This window comes from Hyla sarda, chromosome 11, assembly GCF_029499605.1.
Source record: "Hyla sarda isolate aHylSar1 chromosome 11, aHylSar1.hap1, whole genome shotgun sequence".
Lineage (NCBI taxonomy): Eukaryota > Metazoa > Chordata > Amphibia > Anura > Hylidae > Hyla > Hyla sarda.
In genome coordinates this window covers 78,723,848-78,739,857 of record NC_079199.1, presented here as the reverse complement: position 1 = coordinate 78,739,857, position 16,010 = coordinate 78,723,848, and positions in this window count along the sequence as shown.

The following is a 16,010-nucleotide window of genomic DNA, read 5'->3' as shown; positions in this document are numbered from 1 at the left end:
ATTTTTGGAGATGGACAGGCAGGCTGTAGGGGTGGAGGTAGGCCTGTATTTTGAACTTAAAAACTCAAATGGGTTTTTGGGTTCAAAATGTGTATTTTTCCCTTATGCTGCTATCCTTTTATAATCCATAATTTTGGGGCCAGGTTGTCCGATAACTTGGCAAAGTGAAAACAGTATGAGTGTATGATGGTTTGGGAACATAGGTGTAGAAGCACAAATCGATGAAAGGATAGCAGCATATGGCAACTTAACTATTTGCTTTTCCAAAGCAAATGAAGAGTGCATAATTATTAAAACAGGGTATTTTTGGAGATGGACAGGCAGGCTGATGGGGAGGAGGTAGGCCTGGATTTTGAACTTAAAAACTCAAATGGGTTTTTGGTTTCAAAATGTGTATTTTTTCCCTTATGCTGCTATCCTTTTATAATCCATAATTTTGGGGCCAGGTTGTCCGATAACTTGGCAAAGTGAAAACAGTATGAGTGTATGATGGTTTGGGAACATAGGTGTAGAAGCACAAATCGATGAAAGGATAGCAGCATATGGCAACTTAACTGTTTGTTTTCCAAAGCAAACGAAGAGTGTATAATTATTAAAAACTTTATTTTTGGAGATGGACAGGCAGGCTGTAGGGGAGGAGGTAGGCCTGTATTTTGAACTTAAAAACTCAAATGGGTTTTTGGCTTCAAAATGTGTATTTTTCACTAATGCTGCTATCCTTTTATAATCCATAATTTTTGGGCCAGGTAGTCTAATTACTTGGCGACATAATAACAGTATGAGTGCATGGTTTGGGAAAATAGATGCAGAAGGACAAATGGATGAAAGGATGGCCGCATCTGGCAACTTTACTGTTTGCTTTTTTTCAATGCAAAGGAGGAGCGTATAATTATTAAAAAGGGTATTTTTGGAGATGGACAGGCAGGCTGTAGGGGAGGAGGTAGGCCTGTATTTTGAACTTAAAAACTCAAATGGGTTTTTGGGTTCAAAATGTGTATTTTTCACTAATGCTGCTATCCTTTTATAATCCATAATTTTTGGGCCAGGTAGTCTAATTACTTGGCGACATAATAACAGTATGAGTGCATGGTTTGAGAAAATAGATGCAGAAGGACAAATGGATGAAAGGATGGCCGCATCTGGCAACTTTATTGTTTGCTTTTTTTCAATGCAAAGGAGGAGCGTATAATTATTAAAAAGGGTATTTTTGGAGATGGACAGGCAGGCTGTAGGGGAGGAGGTAGGCCTGTATTTTGAACTTAAAAACTCAAATGGGTTTTTGGGTTCAAAATGTGTATTTTTAACTAATGCTGCTATCCTTTTATAATCCATAATTTTTGGGCCAGGTAGTCTAATTACTTGGCGACATAATAACAGTATGAGTGCATGGTTTGGGAAAATAGATGCAGAAGGACAAATGGATGAAAGGATACCCGCATCTGGCAACTTTACTGTTTGCTTTTTTTCAATGCAAAGGAGGAGTGTATAATTATTAAAAATGGTATTTTTGGAGATGGACAGGCAGGCTGTAGGGGAGGAGGTAGGCCTGTATTTTGAACTTAAAAACTCAAATGGGTTTTTGGGTTCAAAATGTGTATTTTTCCCTTATGCTGCTATCCTTTAATAATCCATAATTTTTGGGCCAGTGAGTCTAATTACTTGGCGACATAATAACAGTATGAGTGCATGGTTTGGGAAAAATAGATGCAGAAGGACAAATGGATGAAAGGATGGCCGCATCTGGCAACTTTACTGTTTGCTTTTTTTCAATGCAAAGGAGGAGCGTATAATTATTAAAAAGGGTATTTTTGGAGATGGACAGGCAGGCTGATGGGGAGGAGGTAGGCCTGTATTTTGAACTTAAAAACTCAAATGGGTTTTTGGGTTCAAAATGTGTATTTTTCCCTTATGCTGCTATCCTTTAATAATCCATAATTTTTGGGCCAGTGAGTCTAATTACTTGGCGACATAATAACAGTATGAGTGCATGGTTTGGGAAAAATAGATGCAGAAGGACAAATGGATGAAAGGATGGCCGCATCTGGCAACTTTACTGTTTGCTTTTTTTCAATGCAAAGGAGGAGCGTATAATTATTAAAAAGGGTATTTTTGGAGATGGACAGGCAGGCTGTAGGGGAGGAGGTAGGCCTGTATTTTGAACTTAAAAACTCAAATGGGTTTTTGGGTTCAAAATGTGTATTTTTCACTAATGCTGCTATCCTTTTATAATCCATAATTTTTGGGCCAGGTAGTCTAATTACTTGGCGACATAATAACAGTATGAGTGCATGGTTTGGGAAAATAGATGCAGAAGGACAAATGGATGAAAGGATGGCCGCATCTGGCAACTTTATTGTTTGCTTTTTTTCAATGCAAAGGAGGAGCGTATAATTATTAAAAAGGGTATTTTTGGAGATGGACAGGCAGGCTGTAGGGGAGGAGGTAGGCCTGTATTTTGAACTTAAAAACTCAAATGGGTTTTTGGGTTCAAAATGTGTATTTTTCCCTTATGCTGCTATCCTTTCATAATCCATAATTTTTGGGCCAGGTAGTCTAATTACTTGGCGACATAATAACAGTATGAGTGCATGGTTTATGAAAATAGATGCAGAAGGACAAATGGATGAAAGGATGGCCGCATCTGGCAACTTTACTGTTTGCTTTTTTTCAATGCAAAGGAGGAGCGTATAATTATTAAAAAGGGTATTTTTGGAGATGGACAGGCAGGCTGTAGGGGTGGAGGTAGGCCTGTATTTTGAACTTAAAAACTCAAATGGGTTTTTGGGTTCAAAATGTGTATTTTTCCCTTATGCTGCTATCCTTTTATAATCCATAATTTTGGGGCCAGGTTGTCCGATAACTTGGCAAAGTGAAAACAGTATGAGTGTATGATGGTTTGGGAACATAGGTGTAGAAGCACAAATCGATGAAAGGATAGCAGCATATGGCAACTTAACTATTTGCTTTTCCAAAGCAAATGAAGAGTGCATAATTATTAAACAAGGGTATTTTTGGAGATGGACAGGCAGGTTGATGGGGAGGAGGTAGGCCTGTATTTTGAACTTAAAAACTCAAATGGGTTTTTGGGTTCAAAATGTGTATTTTTTCCCTTATGCTGCTATCCTTTTATAATCCATAATTTTGGGGCCAGGTTGTCCGATAACTTGGCAAAGTGAAAACAGTATGAGTGTATGATGGTTTGGGAACATAGGTGTAGAAGCACAAATCGATGAAAGGATAGCAGTATATGGCAACTTAACTGTTTGTTTTCCAAAGCAAACGAAGAGTGTATAATTATTAAAAACTTTATTTTTGGAGATGGACAGGCAGGCTGTAGGGGAGGAGGTAGGCCTGTATTTTGAACTTAAAAACTCAAATGGGTTTTTGGCTTCAAAATGTGTATTTTTCACTAATGCTGCTATCCTTTTATAATCCATAATTTTTGGGCCAGGTAGTCTAATTACTTGGCGACATAATAACAGTATGAGTGCATGGTTTGGAAAAATAGATGCAGAAGGACAAATGGATGAAAGGATGGCCGCATCTGGCAACTTTACTGTTTGCTTTTTTTCAATGCAAAGGAGGAGCGTAAAATTATTAAAAAGGGTATTTTTGGAGATGGACAGGCAGGCTGTAGGGGAGGAGGTAGGCCTGTATTTTGAACTTAAAAACTCAAATGGGTTTTTGGGTTCAAAATGTGTATTTTTCACTAATGCTGCTATCCATTTATAATCCATAATTTTTGGGCCAGGTAGTCTAATTACTTGGCGACATAATAACAGTATAAGTGCATGGTTTGGGAAAATAGATGCAGAAGGACAAATGGATGAAAGGATGGCCGCATCTGGCAACTTTATTGTTTGCTTTTTTTCAATGCAAAGGAGGAGCGTATAATTATTAAAAAGGGTATTTTTGGAGATGGACAGGCAGGCTGTAGGGGAGGAGGTAGGCCTGTATTTTGAACTTAAAAACTCAAATGGGTTTTTGGGTTCAAAATGTGTATTTTTAACTAATGCTGCTATCCTTTTATAATCCATAATTTTTGGGCCAGGTAGTCTAATTACTTGGCGACATAATAACAGTATGAGTGCATGGTTTGGGAAAATAGATGCAGAAGGACAAATGGATGAAAGGATGCCCGCATCTGGCAACTTTACTGTTTGCTTTTTTTCAATGCAAAGGAGGAGTGTATAATTATTAAAAAGGGTATTTTTGGAGATGGACAGGCAGGCTGTAGGGGAGGAGGTAGGCCTGTATTTTGAACTTAAAAACTCAAATGGGTTTTTGGGTTCAAAATGTGTATTTTTCCCTTATGCTGCTATCCTTTAATATTCCATAATTTTTGGGCCAGTGAGTCTAATTACTTGGCGACATAATAACAGTATGAGTGCATGGTTTGGGAAAAATAGATGCAGAAGGACAAATGGATGAAAGGATGGCCGCATCTGGCAACTTTACTGTTTGCTTTTTTTCAATGCAAAGGAGGAGCGTATAATTATTAAAAAGGGTATTTTTGGAGATGGACAGGCAGGCTGTAGGGGAGGAGGTAGGCCTGGATTTTGAACTTAAAAACTCAAATGGGTTTTTGGGTTCAAAATGTGTATTTTTCCCTTATGCTGCTATCCTTTTATAATCCATAATTTTGGGGCCAGGTTGTCCGATAACTTGGCAAAGTGAAAACAGTATGAGTGTATGATGGTTTGGGAACATAGGTGTAGAAGCACAAATCGATGAAAGGATAGCAGCATATGGCAACTTAACTATTTGCTTTTCCAAAGCAAATGAAGAGTGCATAATTATTAAAACAGGGTATTTTTGGAGATGGACAGGCAGGCTGATGGGGAGGAGGTAGGCCTGGATTTTGAACTTAAAAACTCAAATGGGTTTTTGGGTTCAAAATGTGTATTTTTTCCCTTATGCTGCTATCCTTTTATAATCCATAATTTTGGGGCCAGGTTGTCCGATAACTTGGCAAAGTGAAAACAGTATGAGTGTATGATGGTTTGGGAACATAGGTGTAGAAGCACAAATCGATGAAAGGATAGCAGCATATGGCAACTTAACTGTTTGTTTTCCAAAGCAAACAAAGAGTGTATAATTATTAAAAACTTTATTTTTGGAGATGGACAGGCAGGCTGTAGGGGAGGAGGTAGGCCTGTATTTTGAACTTAAAAACTCAAATGGGTTTTTGGCTTCAAAATGTGTATTTTTCACTAATGCTGCTATCCTTTTATAATCCATAATTTTTGGGCCAGGTAGTCTAATTACTTGGCGACATAATAACAGTATGAGTGCATGGTTTGGGAAAATAGATGCAGAAGGACAAATGGATGAAAGGATGGCCGCATCTGGCAACTTTACTGTTTGCTTTTTTTCAATGCAAAGGAGGAGCGTATAATTATTAAAAAGGGTATTTTTGGAGATGGACAGGCAGGCTGTAGGGGAGGAGGTAGGCCTGTATTTTGAACTTAAAAACTCAAATGGGTTTTTGGGTTCAAAATGTGTATTTTTCACTAATGCTGCTATCCTTTTATAATCCATAATTTTTGGGCCAGGTAGTCTAATTACTTGGCGACATAATAACAGTATGAGTGCATGGTTTGGGAAAATAGATGCAGAAGGACAAATGGATGAAAGGATGGCCGCATCTGGCAACTTTATTGTTTGCTTTTTTTCAATGCAAAGGAGGAGCGTATAATTATTAAAAAGGGTATTTTTGGAGATGGACAGGCAGGCTGTAGGGGAGGAGGTAGGCCTGTATTTTGAACTTAAAAACTCAAATGGGTTTTTGGCTTCAAAATGTGTATTTTTCCCTTATGCTGCTATCCTTTTATAATCCATAATTTTTGGGCCAGGTAGTCTAATTACTTGGCGACATAATAACAGTATGAGTGCATGGTTTGGGAAAATAGATGCAGAAGGACAAATGGATGAAAGGATGGCCGCATCTGGCAACTTTACTGTTTGCTTTTTTTCAATGCAAAGGAGGAGCGTATAATTATTAAAAAGGGTATTTTTGGAGATGGACAGGCAGGCTGTAGGGGTGGAGGTAGGCCTGTATTTTGAACTTAAAAACTCAAATGGGTTTTTGGGTTCAAAATGTGTATTTTTCCCTTATGCTGCTATCCTTTTATAATCCATAATTTTGGGGCCAGGTTGTCCGATAACTTGGCAAAGTGAAAACAGTATGAGTGTATGATGGTTTGGGAACATAGGTGTAGAAGCACAAATCGATGAAAGGATAGCAGCATATGGCAACTTAACTATTTGCTTTTCCAAAGCAAATGAAGAGTGCATAATTATTAAAACAGGGTATTTTTGGAGATGGACAGGCAGGCTGATGGGGAGGAGGTAGGCCTGGATTTTGAACTTAAAAACTCAAATGGGTTTTTGGGTTCAAAATGTGTATTTTTTCCCTTATGCTGCTATCCTTTTATAATCCATAATTTTGGGGCCAGGTTGTCCGATAACTTGGCAAAGTGAAAACAGTATGAGTGTATGATGGTTTGGGAACATAGGTGTAGAAGCACAAATCGATGAAAGGATAGCAGCATATGGCAACTTAACTGTTTGTTTTCCAAAGCAAACGAAGAGTGTATAATTATTAAAAACTTTATTTTTGGAGATGGACAGGCAGGCTGTAGGGGAGGAGGTAGGCCTGTATTTTGAACTTAAAAACTCAAATGGGTTTTTGGCTTCAAAATGTGTATTTTTCACTAATGCTGCTATCCTTTTATAATCCATAATTTTTGGGCCAGGTAGTCTAATTACTTGGCGACATAATAACAGTATGAGTGCATGGTTTGGGAAAATAGATGCAGAAGGACAAATGGATAAAAGGATGGCCGCATCTGGCAACTTTATTGTTTGCTTTTTTTCAATGCAAAGGAGGAGCGTATAATTATTAAAAAGGGTATTTTTGGAGATGGACAGGCAGGCTGTAGGGGAGGAGGTAGGCCTGGATTTTGAACTTAAAAACTCAAATGGGTTTTTGGGTTCAAAATGTGTATTTTTCCCTTATGCTGCTATCCTTTTATAATCCATAATTTTGGGGCCAGGTTGTTCGATAACTTGGCAAAGTGAAAACAGTATGAGTGTATGATGGTTTGGGAACATAGGTGTAGAAGCACAAATCGATGAAAGGATAGCAGCATATGGCAACTTAACTGTTTGTTTTCCAAAGCAAACGAAGAGTGTATAATTATTAAAAACTTTATTTTTGGAGATGGACAGGCAGGCTGTAGGGGAGGAGGTAGGCCTGTATTTTGAACTTAAAAACTCAAATGGGTTTTTGGCTTCAAAATGTGTATTTTGCACTAATGCTGCTATCCTTTTATAATCCATAATTTTTGGGCCAGGTAGTCTAATTACTTGGCGACATAATAACAGTATGAGTGCATGGTTTGGGAAAATAGATGCAGAAGGACAAATGGATGAAAGGATGGCCGCATCTGACAACTTTATTGTTTGCTTTTTTTCAATGCAAAGGAGGAGCGTATAATTATTAAAAAGGGTATTTTTGGAGATGGACAGGCAGGCTGTAGGGGAGGAGGTAGGCCTGTATTTTGAACTTAAAAACTCAAATGGGTTTTTGGGTTCAAAATGTGTATTTTTCCCTTATGCTGCTATCCTTTTATAATCCATAATTTTTGGGCCAGGTAGTCTAATTACTTGGCGACATAATAACAGTATGAGTGCATGGTTTGGGAAAATAGATGCAGAAGGACAAATGGATGAAAGGATGGCCGCATCTGGCAACTTTACTGTTTGCTTTTTTTCAATGCAAAGGAGGAGCGTATAATTATTAAAAAGGGTATTTTTGGAGATGGACAGGCAGGCTGTAGGGGTGGAGGTAGGCCTGTATTTTGAACTTAAAAACTCAAATGGGTTTTTGGGTTCAAAATGTGTATTTTTCCCTTATGCTGCTATCCTTTTATAATCCATAATTTTGGGGCCAGGTAGTCTAATTACTTGGCGACATAATAACAGTATGAGTGCATGGTTTGGGAAAATAGATGCAGAAGGACAAATGGATGAAAGGATGGCCGCATCTGGCAACTTTACTGTTTGCTTTTTTTCAATGCAAAGGAGGAGCGTATAATTATTAAAAAGGGTATTTTTGGAGATGGACAGGCAGGCTGTAGGGGAGGAGGTAGGCCTGTATTTTGAACTTAAAAACTCAAATGGGTTTTTGGGTTCAAAATGTGTATTTTTCCCTTATGCTGCTATCCTTTTATAATCCATAATTTTTGGGCCAGGTAGTCTAATTACTTGGCGACATAATAACAGTATGAGTGCATGGTTTGGGAAAATAGATGCAGAAGGACAAATGGATGAAAGGATGGCCGCATCTGGCAACTTTACTGTTTGCTTTTTTTCAATGCAAAGGAGGAGCGTATAATTATTAAAAAGGGTATTTTTGGAGATGGACAGGCAGGCTGTAGGGGTGGAGGTAGGCCTGTATTTTGAACTTAAAAACTCAAATGGGTTTTTGGGTTCAAAATGTGTATTTTTCCCTTATGCTGCTATCCTTTTATAATCCATAATTTTGGGGCCAGGTAGTCTAATTACTTGGCGACATAATAACAGTATGAGTGCATGGTTTGGGAAAATAGATGCAGAAGGACAAATGGATGAAAGGATGGCCGCATCTGGCAACTTTACTGTTTGCTTTTTTTCAATGCAAAGGAGGAGCGTATAATTATTAAAAAGGGTATTTTTGGAGATGGACAGGCAGGCTGTAGGGGTGGAGGTAGGCCTGTATTTTGAACTTAAAAACTCAAATGGGTTTTTGGGTTCAAAATGTGTATTTTTCCCTTATGCTGCTATCCTTTTATAATCCATAATTTTGGGGCCAGGTTGTCCGATAACTTGGCAAAGTGAAAACAGTATGAGTGTATGATGGTTTGGGAACATAGGTGTAGAAGCACAAATCGATGAAAGGATAGCAGCATATGGCAACTTAACTGTTTGTTTTCCAAAGCAAACGAAGAGTGTATAATTATTAAAAACTTTATTTTTGGAGATGGACAGGCAGGCTGTAGGGGAGGAGGTAGGCCTGTATTTTGAACTTAAAAACTCAAATGGGTTTTTGGCTTCAAAATGTGTATTTTTCACTAATGCTGCTATCCTTTTATAATCCATAATTTTTGGGCCAGGTAGTCTAATTACTTGGCGACATAATAACAGTATGAGTGCATGGTTTGGGAAAATAGATGCAGAAGGACAAATGGATAAAAGGATGGCCGCATCTGGCAACTTTATTGTTTGCTTTTTTTCAATGCAAAGGAGGAGCGTATAATTATTAAAAAGGGTATTTTTGGAGATGGACAGGCAGGCTGTAGGGGAGGAGGTAGGCCTGGATTTTGAACTTAAAAACTCAAATGGGTTTTTGGGTTCAAAATGTGTATTTTTCCCTTATGCTGCTATCCTTTTATAATCCATAATTTTGGGGCCAGGTTGTTCGATAACTTGGCAAAGTGAAAACAGTATGAGTGTATGATGGTTTGGGAACATAGGTGTAGAAGCACAAATCGATGAAAGGATAGCAGCATATGGCAACTTAACTGTTTGTTTTCCAAAGCAAACGAAGAGTGTATAATTATTAAAAACTTTATTTTTGGAGATGGACAGGCAGGCTGTAGGGGAGGAGGTAGGCCTGTATTTTGAACTTAAAAACTCAAATGGGTTTTTGGCTTCAAAATGTGTATTTTGCACTAATGCTGCTATCCTTTTATAATCCATAATTTTTGGGCCAGGTAGTCTAATTACTTGGCGACATAATAACAGTATGAGTGCATGGTTTGGGAAAATAGATGCAGAAGGACAAATGGATGAAAGGATGGCCGCATCTGACAACTTTATTGTTTGCTTTTTTTCAATGCAAAGGAGGAGCGTATAATTATTAAAAAGGGTATTTTTGGAGATGGACAGGCAGGCTGTAGGGGAGGAGGTAGGCCTGTATTTTGAACTTAAAAACTCAAATGGGTTTTTGGGTTCAAAATGTGTATTTTTCCCTTATGCTGCTATCCTTTTATAATCCATAATTTTTGGGCCAGGTAGTCTAATTACTTGGCGACATAATAACAGTATGAGTGCATGGTTTGGGAAAATAGATGCAGAAGGACAAATGGATGAAAGGATGGCCGCATCTGGCAACTTTACTGTTTGCTTTTTTTCAATGCAAAGGAGGAGCGTATAATTATTAAAAAGGGTATTTTTGGAGATGGACAGGCAGGCTGTAGGGGTGGAGGTAGGCCTGTATTTTGAACTTAAAAACTCAAATGGGTTTTTGGGTTCAAAATGTGTATTTTTCCCTTATGCTGCTATCCTTTTATAATCCATAATTTTGGGGCCAGGTAGTCTAATTACTTGGCGACATAATAACAGTATGAGTGCATGGTTTGGGAAAATAGATGCAGAAGGACAAATGGATGAAAGGATGGCCGCATCTGGCAACTTTACTGTTTGCTTTTTTTCAATGCAAAGGAGGAGCGTATAATTATTAAAAAGGGTATTTTTGGAGATGGACAGGCAGGCTGTAGGGGAGGAGGTAGGCCTGTATTTTGAACTTAAAAACTCAAATGGGTTTTTGGGTTCAAAATGTGTATTTTTCCCTTATGCTGCTATCCTTTTATAATCCATAATTTTTGGGCCAGGTAGTCTAATTACTTGGCGACATAATAACAGTATGAGTGCATGGTTTGGGAAAATAGATGCAGAAGGACAAATGGATGAAAGGATGGCCGCATCTGGCAACTTTACTGTTTGCTTTTTTTCAATGCAAAGGAGGAGCGTATAATTATTAAAAAGGGTATTTTTGGAGATGGACAGGCAGGCTGTAGGGGTGGAGGTAGGCCTGTATTTTGAACTTAAAAACTCAAATGGGTTTTTGGGTTCAAAATGTGTATTTTTCCCTTATGCTGCTATCCTTTTATAATCCATAATTTTGGGGCCAGGTAGTCTAATTACTTGGCGACATAATAACAGTATGAGTGCATGGTTTGGGAAAATAGATGCAGAAGGACAAATGGATGAAAGGATGGCCGCATCTGGCAACTTTACTGTTTGCTTTTTTTCAATGCAAAGGAGGAGCGTATAATTATTAAAAAGGGTATTTTTGGAGATGGACAGGCAGGCTGTAGGGGTGGAGGTAGGCCTGTATTTTGAACTTAAAAACTCAAATGGGTTTTTGGGTTCAAAATGTGTATTTTTCCCTTATGCTGCTATCCTTTTATAATCCATAATTTTGGGGCCAGGTTGTCCGATAACTTGGCAAAGTGAAAACAGTATGAGTGTATGATGGTTTGGGAACATAGGTGTAGAAGCACAAATCGATGAAAGGATAGCAGCATATGGCAACTTAACTATTTGCTTTTCCAAAGCAAATGAAGAGTGCATAATTATTAAAACAGGGTATTTTTGGAGATGGACAGGCAGGCTGATGGGGAGGAGGTAGGCCTGGATTTTGAACTTAAAAACTCAAATGGGTTTTTGGGTTCAAAATGTGTATTTTTTCCCTTATGCTGCTATCCTTTTATAATCCATAATTTTGGGGCCAGGTTGTCCGATAACTTGGCAAAGTGAAAACAGTATGAGTGTATGATGGTTTGGGAACATAGGTGTAGAAGCACAAATCGATGAAAGGATAGCAGCATATGGCAACTTAACTGTTTGTTTTCCAAAGCAAACGAAGAGTGTATAATTATTAAAAACTTTATTTTTGGAGATGGACAGGCAGGCTGTAGGGGAGGAGGTAGGCCTGTATTTTGAACTTAAAAACTCAAATGGGTTTTTGGCTTCAAAATGTGTATTTTTCACTAATGCTGCTATCCTTTTATAATCCATAATTTTTGGGCCAGGTAGTCTAATTACTTGGCGACATAATAACAGTATGAGTGCATGGTTTGGGAAAATAGATGCAGAAGGACAAATGGATGAAAGGATGGCCGCATATGGCAACTTTACTGTTTGCTTTTTTTCAATGCAAAGGAGGAGCGTATAATTATTAAAAAGGGTATTTTTGGAGATGGACAGGCAGGCTGTAGGGGAGGAGGTAGGCCTGTATTTTGAACTTAAAAACTCAAATGGGTTTTTGGGTTCAAAATGTGTATTTTTCACTAATGCTGCTATCCTTTTATAATCCATAATTTTTGGGCCAGGTAGTCTAATTACTTGGCGACATAATAACAGTATGAGTGCATGGTTTGGGAAAATAGATGCAGAAGGACAAATGGATGAAAGGATGGCCGCATCTGGCAACTTTATTGTTTGCTTTTTTTCAATGCAAAGGAGGAGCGTATAATTATTAAAAAGGGTATTTTTGGAGATGGACAGGCAGGCTGTAGGGGAGGAGGTAGGCCTGTATTTTGAACTTAAAAACTCAAATGGGTTTTTGGGTTCAAAATGTGTATTTTTCCCTTATGCTGCTATCCTTTTATAATCCATAATTTTTGGGCCAGGTAGTCTAATTACTTGGCGACATAATAACAGTATGAGTGCATGGTTTGGGAAAATAGATGCAGAAGGACAAATGGATGAAAGGATGGCCGCATCTGGCAACTTTACTGTTTGCTTTTTTTCAATGCAAAGGAGGAGCGTATAATTATTAAAAAGGGTATTTTTGGAGATGGACAGGCAGGCTGTAGGGGTGGAGGTAGGCCTGTATTTTGAACTTAAAAACTCAAATGGGTTTTTGGGTTCAAAATGTGTATTTTTCCCTTATGCTGCTATCCTTTTATAATCCATAATTTTGGGGCCAGGTTGTCCGATAACTTGGCAAAGTGAAAACAGTATGAGTGTATGATGGTTTGGGAACATAGGTGTAGAAGCACAAATCGATGAAAGGATAGCAGCATATGGCAACTTAACTATTTGCTTTTCCAAAGCAAATGAAGAGTGCATAATTATTAAAACAGGGTATTTTTGGAGATGGACAGGCAGGCTGATGGGGAGGAGGTAGGCCTGGATTTTGAACTTAAAAACTCAAATGGGTTTTTGGTTTCAAAATGTGTATTTTTTCCCTTATGCTGCTATCCTTTTATAATCCATAATTTTGGGGCCAGGTTGTCCGATAACTTGGCAAAGTGAAAACAGTATGAGTGTATGATGGTTTGGGAACATAGGTGTAGAAGCACAAATCGATGAAAGGATAGCAGCATATGGCAACTTAACTGTTTGTTTTCCAAAGCAAACGAAGAGTGTATAATTATTAAAAACTTTATTTTTGGAGATGGACAGGCAGGCTGTAGGGGAGGAGGTAGGCCTGTATTTTGAACTTAAAAACTCAAATGGGTTTTTGGCTTCAAAATGTGTATTTTTCACTAATGCTGCTATCCTTTTATAATCCATAATTTTTGGGCCAGGTAGTCTAATTACTTGGCGACATAATAACAGTATGAGTGCATGGTTTGGGAAAATAGATGCAGAAGGACAAATGGATGAAAGGATGGCCGCATCTGGCAACTTTACTGTTTGCTTTTTTTCAATGCAAAGGAGGAGCGTATAATTATTAAAAAGGGTATTTTTGGAGATGGACAGGCAGGCTGTAGGGGAGGAGGTAGGCCTGTATTTTGAACTTAAAAACTCAAATGGGTTTTTGGGTTCAAAATGTGTATTTTTCACTAATGCTGCTATCCTTTTATAATCCATAATTTTTGGGCCAGGTAGTCTAATTACTTGGCGACATAATAACAGTATGAGTGCATGGTTTGAGAAAATAGATGCAGAAGGACAAATGGATGAAAGGATGGCCGCATCTGGCAACTTTATTGTTTGCTTTTTTTCAATGCAAAGGAGGAGCGTATAATTATTAAAAAGGGTATTTTTGGAGATGGACAGGCAGGCTGTAGGGGAGGAGGTAGGCCTGTATTTTGAACTTAAAAACTCAAATGGGTTTTTGGGTTCAAAATGTGTATTTTTAACTAATGCTGCTATCCTTTTATAATCCATAATTTTTGGGCCAGGTAGTCTAATTACTTGGCGACATAATAACAGTATGAGTGCATGGTTTGGGAAAATAGATGCAGAAGGACAAATGGATGAAAGGATACCCGCATCTGGCAACTTTACTGTTTGCTTTTTTTCAATGCAAAGGAGGAGTGTATAATTATTAAAAAGGGTATTTTTGGAGATGGACAGGCAGGCTGTAGGGGAGGAGGTAGGCCTGTATTTTGAACTTAAAAACTCAAATGGGTTTTTGGGTTCAAAATGTGTATTTTTCCCTTATGCTGCTATCCTTTAATAATCCATAATTTTTGGGCCAGTGAGTCTAATTACTTGGCGACATAATAACAGTATGAGTGCATGGTTTGGGAAAAATAGATGCAGAAGGACAAATGGATGAAAGGATGGCCGCATCTGGCAACTTTACTGTTTGCTATTTTTTCAATGCAAAGGAGGAGCGTATAATTATTAAAAAGGGTATTTTTGGAGATGGACAGGCAGGCTGATGGGGAGGAGGTAGGCCTGTATTTTGAACTTAAAAACTCAAATGGGTTTTTGGGTTCAAAATGTGTATTTTTCCCTTATGCTGCTATCCTTTAATAATCCATAATTTTTGGGCCAGTGAGTCTAATTACTTGGCGACATAATAACAGTATGAGTGCATGGTTTGGGAAAAATAGATGCAGAAGGACAAATGGATGAAAGGATGGCCGCATCTGGCAACTTTACTGTTTGCTTTTTTTCAATGCAAAGGAGGAGCGTATAATTATTAAAAAGGGTATTTTTGGAGATGGACAGGCAGGCTGTAGGGGAGGAGGTAGGCCTGTATTTTGAACTTAAAAACTCAAATGGGTTTTTGGGTTCAAAATGTGTATTTTTCACTAATGCTGCTATCCTTTTATAATCCATAATTTTTGGGCCAGGTAGTCTAATTACTTGGCGACATAATAACAGTATGAGTGCATGGTTTGGGAAAATAGATGCAGAAGGACAAATGGATGAAAGGATGGCCGCATCTGGCAACTTTATTGTTTGCTTTTTTTCAATGCAAAGGAGGAGCGTATAATTATTAAAAAGGGTATTTTTGGAGATGGACAGGCAGGCTGTAGGGGAGGAGGTAGGCCTGTATTTTGAACTTAAAAACTCAAATGGGTTTTTGGGTTCAAAATGTGTATTTTTCCCTTATGCTGCTATCCTTTCATAATCCATAATTTTTGGGCCAGGTAGTCTAATTACTTGGCGACATAATAACAGTATGAGTGCATGGTTTATGAAAATAGATGCAGAAGGACAAATGGATGAAAGGATGGCCGCATCTGGCAACTTTACTGTTTGCTTTTTTTCAATGCAAAGGAGGAGCGTATAATTATTAAAAAGGGTATTTTTGGAGATGGACAGGCAGGCTGTAGGGGTGGAGGTAGGCCTGTATTTTGAACTTAAAAACTCAAATGGGTTTTTGGGTTCAAAATGTGTATTTTTCCCTTATGCTGCTATCCTTTTATAATCCATAATTTTGGGGCCAGGTTGTCCGATAACTTGGCAAAGTGAAAACAGTATGAGTGTATGATGGTTTGGGAACATAGGTGTAGAAGCACAAATCGATGAAAGGATAGCAGCATATGGCAACTTAACTATTTGCTTTTCCAAAGCAAATGAAGAGTGCATAATTATTAAACAAGGGTATTTTTGGAGATGGACAGGCAGGTTGATGGGGAGGAGGTAGGCCTGTATTTTGAACTTAAAAACTCAAATGGGTTTTTGGGTTCAAAATGTGTATTTTTTCCCTTATGCTGCTATCCTTTTATAATCCATAATTTTGGGGCCAGGTTGTCCGATAACTTGGCAAAGTGAAAACAGTATGAGTGTATGATGGTTTGGGAACATAGGTGTAGAAGCACAAATCGATGAAAGGATAGCAGTATATGGCAACTTAACTGTTTGTTTTCCAAAGCAAACGAAGAGTGTATAATTATTAAAAACTTTATTTTTGGAGATGGACAGGCAGGCTGTAGGGGAGGAGGTAGGCCTGTATTTTGAACTTAAAAACTCAAATGGGTTTTTGGCTT